This window comes from Sciurus vulgaris, assembly GCF_902686455.1.
Source record: "Sciurus vulgaris genome assembly, chromosome: 8".
NCBI lineage: Eukaryota > Metazoa > Chordata > Mammalia > Rodentia > Sciuridae > Sciurus > Sciurus vulgaris.
Genome location: NC_136468.1, coordinates 118,248,752 through 118,257,708, shown reverse-complemented (window position 1 = coordinate 118,257,708; position 8,957 = coordinate 118,248,752). Strand labels below are relative to the sequence as shown.

Below are 8,957 nucleotides of genomic sequence, written 5' to 3'. Positions count from 1 at the left end.
AGGGTTACCGATTTTATGGATCATTTCAGAGAACTAGATTTTGGGTTGAGTCTTTCTGTGGATTTCCCATTTCTCACCACCTTGATTTCTGTGATGATTGCCTTACTCTTTTCCTGTCTGCTTCATATTTCACTAATCCTTTTTCTGGTTTGGAAATGTCGCTCAGTTGGTAGAGTGCTTGTCTTGCATGTACAAGGCCCTGGGTTCAATCCCCAGCACCACAAAAAAAAAAAAAAAAAAGTCCTGATCCTTTTTCTTTAGTTTCCTAATGTGGAAACTTAGATTGCTAAATTTAATTTTTTTATTTACTATAATGTTACGTGTAGTGCTACAAATTTCCCTCTGAGTATTGCTTTTGTTGTATTCCACAAATCCCACAAGTTATATATTAATTTCTTTTTCTACAGATATGTACAAATTACTCTGGAGGTTTTTTGTTTTGTTTTGTTTTGTTTTGTTGTTGTTTTGTTTATTTCATTTTGGTTTTGGGGGGTTTTGTTCTGTTTTGTTTTGTTTTGTTTTTGTACCAGGGATTGAACTCAGGAGCACTTGACCCCTGAGCCATATCCCCAGCCCTATTTTGTATTTTATTTAGAGACAGGGTCTCAATGAGTTGCTTAACACCTCACTTTTGCTGAGGCTAGCTTTGAATTTGCAATCCTCCTGCCTCAGCCTCCCAAGCAGCTGGATGGAGGTTTCTTTTTGATCCATGTATTTTGAAGAGTCTATTTTTCAACCTCCAGTTTTTTTTTTTCTTTATTGAATTCTAGCTTAATTCCATATTGATGTGAGAGCATATTTTGTATGATTTTAATCTTTTAAATATGTCAAGGTATGTTTTATGACCCAAAATAGAGTCTGTCTTTTTTTTTTTTTTTTTTTTTTTGTGGTGCTGGGGATTCAAACCAGGGCCTTGTTCATGCTAGGCAAGCACTCTATCAACTGAGCTATATCCCCAGCCCAATACAGTCCATCTTGATGAATATTTCACGAACTTGAGAAGAAATTGTACTCTCTCATTGTTAATTGAAGTATTTGTACAAATGCCAGTTAGGTCTCCCTGATGGATAGTGCTTTTGCTAGTTTGCTTGGGTGCCATGAGCAAGTACAGCTTGGTTTACTTGAAATAATGCAAGTGTGTTCTCTCAGAGTTCTGGAGGCTAGAAATCCCTTATTAAGTTGTAGGGAGGGCCAAGCCCCCTCTGAATCTATAGGAAAGAACCCTTCCTCCCCATTCCTAACTTCTACTGGTTTACTGGCCATCCTGACTTTCAACTAAAGCACTTCATTCTCTGCTTCCATCATCACATGGCATTCATTTGTCCCTCATGGACCTGTCCTATCCCCTTAGGAGAACAGAAGTTCTATTTGTAGAAGGGATCAGCCCTATTCCAGTGTATCAATTTAAATCACTTTATCTACAATGACTCTATTTACAAATAGGTAAAATTGTAGGGACTAACATTAGGGTAACAAGTATTTGTGTGGAAAGAATTCGAACTATAACAGAGCTGTTCAATTCAACACTATACTTTTTCTGTTCTGGTCCACTCCTCCTCCTTCTGTCATCCACTAAAGATCATGGTCCAGCAGCAACTGAATCCATGTGTGTTAAACAACCACCTCCATCTTCCCTGCCCCCACGCGCACACCAAGGAAACCTCCTGAGTAATTCTTCAGCAAACAATGTACTGATGGTTACACTAAATTCCCTTAGATTCCAATCAGATCCTGATGAAGGTGATTTCATGTGACTGGGGAGAAGACAAAACCCAATCTGTTGCTGAGATAAGGTGATCTTTTTTGTCTAAGATATAAACGTTGTTTTCTTCGTTTCTTTCTTTCATTCAAATTCAGGGCTGAAAATCTGACAGCATACATTACAGATGATGTATACAATTTCTTTTGTGGAAGAATGACAACTCCAAGTCTATTATCAACTGATGCCTGATTCAAGATGGCATTAATGTGTGACAGCAACCGTTGTCAACTGATGCTAGTGAGCATTTTCATCAATCGCACTTTTCCTTGGTTGAAAAAAAAAATGTGTATGCTCCATGAAAATGTACCTGAGAAATATCCCATGCAAAGCTCACGTCTTTCCCACCCAGCGCCCACCCCTAGGCCTTACTTTGTGGTCTTTGCCTCAGTCACAGTTTCCCATCGAGTTATCTAATGTCACCATAGCCAAGAGTAGACGTGTGCAAACGAGACTCAGCATGACCTCATGCCCACACTGTCATCTCTTCTGTAACTGCAGGTAGACGCTGCAGCCAGTGAAAGCTAGGTATTCTCAACTCCCTCACATGCTGAGGAAAGATCTTAGTGCCGAGAAAGGTTGAACTTTCTTGTCTGTCTTTTGTACAGAAAGTTATCCTGATTCCAGATTCCTGTTGGACACCAGGAGAGGAGTGTGGTGACAGAAAGTGATGATACAACGACCATCTACCACAGTCCTAAAGCTGCTGTCATTTTGGTGGTGTGCATTTTTGTGCATGAGGGCAGGGAGGTATCTTTGAGTGTATCCACATGTAATGATTATATACATGTTTATGAAAGTGTGGGTACTTCCTCAGAAAATGTGTTCTAACATACACAAGTGTCAATCTTCTGGGTTTTGTTTTGTTTTTTATTTGTTCTAATTAGTCATACATGACAGTAGAATGCATCTTGGCACATTGTACACAAATGGAGCACAGCTTCTCATTCCTCTGGCTGTACGTGGTGCAGAGTCACACCAGCACTGTAATAATGTCCATCTCATTCCACCATCTTTCCAATCCTCACATCCCCTCCCCTCCCCTCACTCCCTTCTACCCAATCCAAAGTTCCTTCATTCTTCCCTACCCCCACTCCATTGTGGATCAGCATCCACTTATCAGAGAAAACATTCAACCTTTGGTTTTGGAGGCTTGGCTTATTTTGCTTAGCATGATATTCTCCAGCTCCATTCATTTACCTGCAAATGCCATAATTTCATTCTTCTTCAAGGCTGAGTAATATTCCCTTGTGTATATATGCCATGTTTTCTTTATTCATTTATCTGTTGAAGGGCATCTAGAAATCCCATATTTTTGCACAATTTGCATAAATCAATTTATTCAACCCTCATCACAAGTGAATCTGAAGATTAGTTTACTGTGCCCACTCTGTGGATAGAGATGATGTAGAGTCAAATGATCCAGGTTCTTGACTCTGTAAATGGAAGAAGCAACAAAGAATTCAGGAATGGGTCCCAGGGTTGATGCTCTTAGCTAGAGAACTATATTCATCACTTAGACATGTGTCATCATGCCATGTCACTCCAGTATATTTATGTACTCCTGCAGGATTGTAGCATACAGAGATGTGAAATGCTGTTTACCTTAGTGTTCATTTATGTGGGATAAAATCCTCCTAGAAGTACAAAATGTACAATGTACATAGCCCACGTGGTTCCACTTTAGCTGAAAAGCCAAAAGCTTTGCTTCTTGCTTCTTTCCTGTTCCTCCTTTTGGGATACATTCACACCACAGTCCACACCAAGAAATATCCTGAAGTAATACCACCAGTAAACTGACAGTCACTCTGTGTCTTCCTAGTCTCCCCAGAGGACTTGAAGGAATCACTTCCTTGTGGCAGGATAGATCAAATGCCCTGGTAAGTTTGTGAATCTTTCTCTGAAATACAAGTTTTACTCTTTGGCTTCTTTCTTTTTCTATTGTATTAAGATATGATAACCTGAATATGTATATTAGAGATAACATACAATTTCCTCAGTGGGGGGCATCTCAGGTAAGCATCTGTTGCCAACTGAGACCTCATTGAAGGCAACGTTAACAAGTCCCTGCATCAGCTACACAATGTATGGTAGCAAGCTTTGTCCTCAGCAGCCATTTTACCTCCTGGTAAAAGAATTTTGGAATTGTCAGCCAAAATAGACTTGAGATATCTATCTCCCTTGAAAAAAATTTTGTGTCTTTCAGCAGGAATGGATTTGCTCTGTTTTTGCCTTCAGGTTCCCTTGACTTCTCTTTCTCATCTGGTTTTATAATGTCACCATGTGAATGAAAGACCTGTGCACACAGGACACAGCATTGCCTGATCTTCATAGTGACTCCTTTTCTGTAATTCCAGGTGGATGCAAAAGGAACCAAAACTGATATGGGTGCTGGCCTCACTCCCTTGCTGATGGAAAACATAGATGATGCCAAGAGTGGAACAGTCTTCCTTCCTTTAATGTTCAAAGTCAGGGTGATTCCCACTTCTTGCTGGAAGATGAGAAGTGAAGGTGTGGTGGTAGAAACTGATTTTCCAGATAAAGAACTGTGATCATTCTCTGTAGTCCCTGGAAGCAGCTGTTTGCTTTGGATGGTATGTGTCTCCATGAGTATCCATGTTGTGTTATTCTGAGTGTGCCTATGTGTGTTTCTGTACATTTGTGTGTTTCTCTGGATATATATTCCCCTAGCTGCCAGTGCCAACATTCTCAACCCAAAATGCCATCACCATTACAGCATGATTGTGGATATGTGTAAATTAATCAAATCGTACACTTTACATGTTTACAGTTCCTTCCATGCCAAGTATACTTCAATTATCCTGCAGAAAATACCCACCAAAACCCAAGGCTCAACAAGGCAAAGACAGGTTCCATCCATGTTACTGCACCAGTAGCAATTTAACAATGAAACTCACTTTTCAGGAGGCCTATATATTTGCTCATGGCATTTTGATTGCTCATGACACATCCCTTTGAAACTTTTCTCATTCACACATCTTTTCTGTCAGAATTCATCTTCCACAACTCATTTTAAGCACCAAGGGCTGGGCAGGCCCCTTCCTCAGCAGACAGCCCCAGCTTCACCAAAATGCTGCCCTCACTTCTAGTTGGAGTCTGAGACAGGAGGATGAAATTCAGGGTTGGTCCTGAGACAGTGGTACCCAGGTCCGAGGTCCCTGGAGCTGGGTAAGGATCCAGATTGCAAGTTTCAACTGGTTCTGGAAGCCACCTTACAATGAATGGGTCCTTTTACAGACACTGCTGACTGTCCACTTTAAATTGGAGGGACTCTCATGGTACCTGGACAGCGCAGCTGCAGCACATCTAGTTGCAGAGCAGGGAGCATGGGCTCCAGTGCAGGGCGAGCTCAACGCAATGATGGAGGCTGACACCACAGAACAGGTGGTCCTTGTTTCTCCCTTATGTGGCCTGGAGGATACCACTTTGATAGTATCTCTGACAGGTCTTCACGTTGTCAGTCCCACGTGCTATGTGTCCTCCCAATCATTGCTACACAGATATTGCCACTGAATGGTCACTGTGAGGGCAGAGCCTTTGTCCTCCTTATTCCTCCCCATCCCTGAGCTCAGGCCTGGGCAGACTTTCTTAGTGCCTGAAAAGATCCCCACCTCCATGTGTGCAGCCTGTTGTCCCCAACCCTGGGTCTGGGACCCACATAGGCTTTGACCAGGGCCAAGGGGAGTATGGGGGGAAGGAGTTACATAAAACAACATTGTGTCCCACCTCTGCACACACTATTCTCATAACTTCCAGACAGAGTGTGCTGGACCCTGCTGGGAGCCACATGGGCCTGAATGCTAACATCAGTGACATAGTGTCCTCAGGGTCTCACAGAGTACCTGGTCCTTGTGCGTGTGCCCAGAGTCTGCATATAAGTGAGTGAGTGGATCAGGCTAGCAAATTCCTTTGCAAGGGAACACCAATGGAAAGAAGGTCATGTCTTCCTCACCTTTGGACATTAGGTTTTTGCCATCCAAAATGACAGTCACTACATAGATGTGCTGTATTTAAATTAATTTAAATTTTTAAAAAGTTCAAAACCTTATCCCAGTAGCCACATTTCAAGTGCCCAGTAGACATACACACATAATGCAGAGAGAACATTCCCATTTTCTCATGAGCAGCTACTCTGAGACTAGCACAGGGTCTGTTCCCTGAATTCATATCCCTGAAACTGTGTGCATCACAATTGTGATTCCAGGTTGATTTCTTTGGAGAAGAGAGCATGAATAGATCAGAGGATATAAAAAGTTGAAATTTCACTCCTTCACTCCTCTCACTTGAAGGCTTGCAACTGATTATAGTGTCTTGTTGGAAGCATCTGATCCCACAGAGCCCAGGCATGGTCTGAGAACACAAAGCACAGATCAGGGTGATCCTGAGCGATCTGCTGTATGATCAATAAAAGCTATTGAGAAAACACTTGAGGGGGCTGAGGTTGTAGCTCAGTGGTAGAGCACTTGCCCAGCAGGTGTGAGGCACTGGGTTCGATCCTCAGCACTGTATAACAATAAATATAATAAAGGTATAAAAAACAATATTTGAATTCTTAAAAAAAAAAACACTTGAGACTGAATACCCTATAGAGGTGTGTTTAGTTCACTGTTCTAGAGATGCAAGTGCATGGCACTGGCATCCGCTTGGCTTTGGTGAAGGCCCTCTTAACTGCATCACATGATGGGTGATATCATCATGGATGCAGGTGCAGGAGGGAGAGATCACATGGTGGGGCAAGAAGACAGAGGGATTCAGAAACCCGGTTGGCTGTTTTTATAACATATCACTTTAAAGAGAACTCACCAGGGCAGAGGCCCCAGCAGCGCCATGTTAAGACAGAGCATTCGGAGGTTCACAACTTCGGTGGTCCACCGGAGCCACTATGAGGAGGGCCCTGGGAAGAATTTGCCATTTTCAGTGGAAAACAAGTGGTGCTTACTGGTTATGATGACCTTATTCTTTTTTTTTTTTTTTTTTTTTTTTTTTTTTTTTTTTTTGTGAAAGAGCACACTTTATTAAGGGAAGCAGAGCGCAGCACGGTGACCAACAGAGGGCACCCCACACGGCGTGCTCCAAAAGATACAGGGGGCGTTTTGCTAATAAAAATCAACAGGAACGTGGCTTCCTCTGGGCAACTTCCCCACGATCGACCCTTTCAAGGGTCAAGAAAACTCCTGAAGGCAACTGTGGTTTGCTAGAGATAGAGCCCCTCAGGGGTGCCTTCTTGCTTTTTGTAAAGAACGTTTTCTTTAGATTTTTTGAAGTCTTCATTTGTTACTTTCATCCTCCGTTCTCTCAAGGCCATCAGACCGGCTTCTGTACAGATTGCCTTGATGTCAGCACCAGAGAGGTCATCCTTTGCCATGATCAAATCATCCAGGGTTACGTCATCGGCCAGTGTCATCCTGCTTGTGTGAATCTGAAAGATGCGCTTCTTGGTCTTTTCATCAGGCAGGGGGAACTCAATCTTCCTGTCGATGCGGCCTGGTCTGATAAGTGCTGGATCCAGAGTTTCTATTCGGTTTGTGGCCATGATAACTTTCACGTCTCCCCTTGAATCAAATCCATCCAACTGGTTCAACAATTCCAACATTGTTCGCTGAATTTCTCTTTCACCTCCAGAGTTTGAATCATATCTTTTGGTCCCAATGGCATCGATTTCATCAATGAACACAATGGATGGTGCATGTTCTTCAGCAACTCGAAACAATTCCCGGACGAGTTTGGGCCCATCACCTAGGTACTTCTGAATAAGTTCGGAGCCAACCACTCTCAAGAAAGTGGCCGAGGTTTGGTTTGCTACTGCTTTGGCTAACAAGGTTTTACCTGTGCCAGGTGGACCATAGAGAATGACCCCCTTAGGGGGCTTTATACCCATCTCTTCATAATATTCAGGGTGGGTGAGAGGAAGCTCCACAGATTCCTTAATTTCCTGGATTTGGTTGTCCAACCCCCCAATATCTGCATAGGTCTCCTGGGGGGCCTTTTCCACCTTCATCACTGTGACCAGGGGATCTGTGTCATCCATCAGCACTCCTATCACGGCATGCACTTTGTGGTTGAGCAGGACTGAGCAGCCTGGTTCCAGCAGATCCTTGTCCACAAATGAAAGGATGCTGACATAGTGTTCTGAGCCCACAGATGTGGACACGATGGCATGATTGTCATCAGTGATCTCTTCCAAGGTTCCTACTGACATTGGGGTCCCCCTCAGATCATCCACCTTTGATCTTTCCTCCTCTTGCTTTTCTTCTAATGGTTTCATTTGTTCCTGATTTCTAATGAATTCTTCTTCCATGAGAAGATAGTCTTTAATTCTTTCTAACTTTAGTAATTTCAAGCGGCACTGAGTGTGAGGTGTCACCAGTGGTAGTTTGCTGGCAGCATCTGGTCCCTTTGTTTTCTTCTTCTTTTTCCCCACTCTGGTCGGTACAGGAGGTTCATATTTTTTTTCTTATCCTTGTCATCCTTCTTGCCACCTCCAGGACCATGACCACCACTCTGACTTTGACCCATCTTGCCTCGGCCGCTCCGCTGACCTTATTCTTTGGATCAGGTTTTGCTGCACCTTTCTTTATAGTAAGACACCAACTGCTTAAGAAATAGGGACGTTGTGATTCATACATTTAACAGATATGAAGAATGTTTTAAGAGGTGCAGTCTCTGAAAAATGAATCAAACTCTTGGATTCATAGCATACTGGATATGTTTGTAAATAAACTAATGACATAAAAAAAAAAAAACTAACCAGGATGTGAGAAAACAACCTTCATCCCTCTGATGGAGGTGTCCTTAATAACCTCATCACCTTCCAGCAGGCCCCCCTCTTACAGGTTTCACACTTGTCAACCTGGCCACACTGAGGACAAAGCCTCGACCACATGATTATTTTGGAGACAAACCACTTCCGACTCTAGCACCCATCATGAACTTAACTGGTATAGAAGAAGTGGGGTTAGGCTCAGTCAACTAAATTTGTTGCTGATGTTTTTATTGCTAAAGGTGAGATTTTCAGCCAAACATACGACTCAAATAGTGAGGATGAAAAACCTGCAGGTGGGGAACAGCCCTTGTGGTAGGACCCAATGGGAAAGCTTTCCTGATAGGAGTTGAATCCACTTACTTATTTGGAGGCTGGAGAACAGGTATGAAATAGAAAGGAAGAGGGATTGTGTTC

The 8,957-nt window shown here is 42.7% G+C and overlaps 1 pseudogene across 1 annotated transcript; it reads right to left on the bottom strand.

Moving 5' to 3' along the window:
* Nucleotides 1-6,714: 6,714 nt before the first annotated feature.
* LOC306668736 (26S proteasome regulatory subunit 4-like) lies at nucleotides 6,715-8,296 on the bottom strand (annotated as a pseudogene). Its single transcript has one exon. The product of its transcript is annotated as a 26S proteasome regulatory subunit 4-like (transcript).
* Nucleotides 8,297-8,957: the final 661 nt, after the last annotated feature.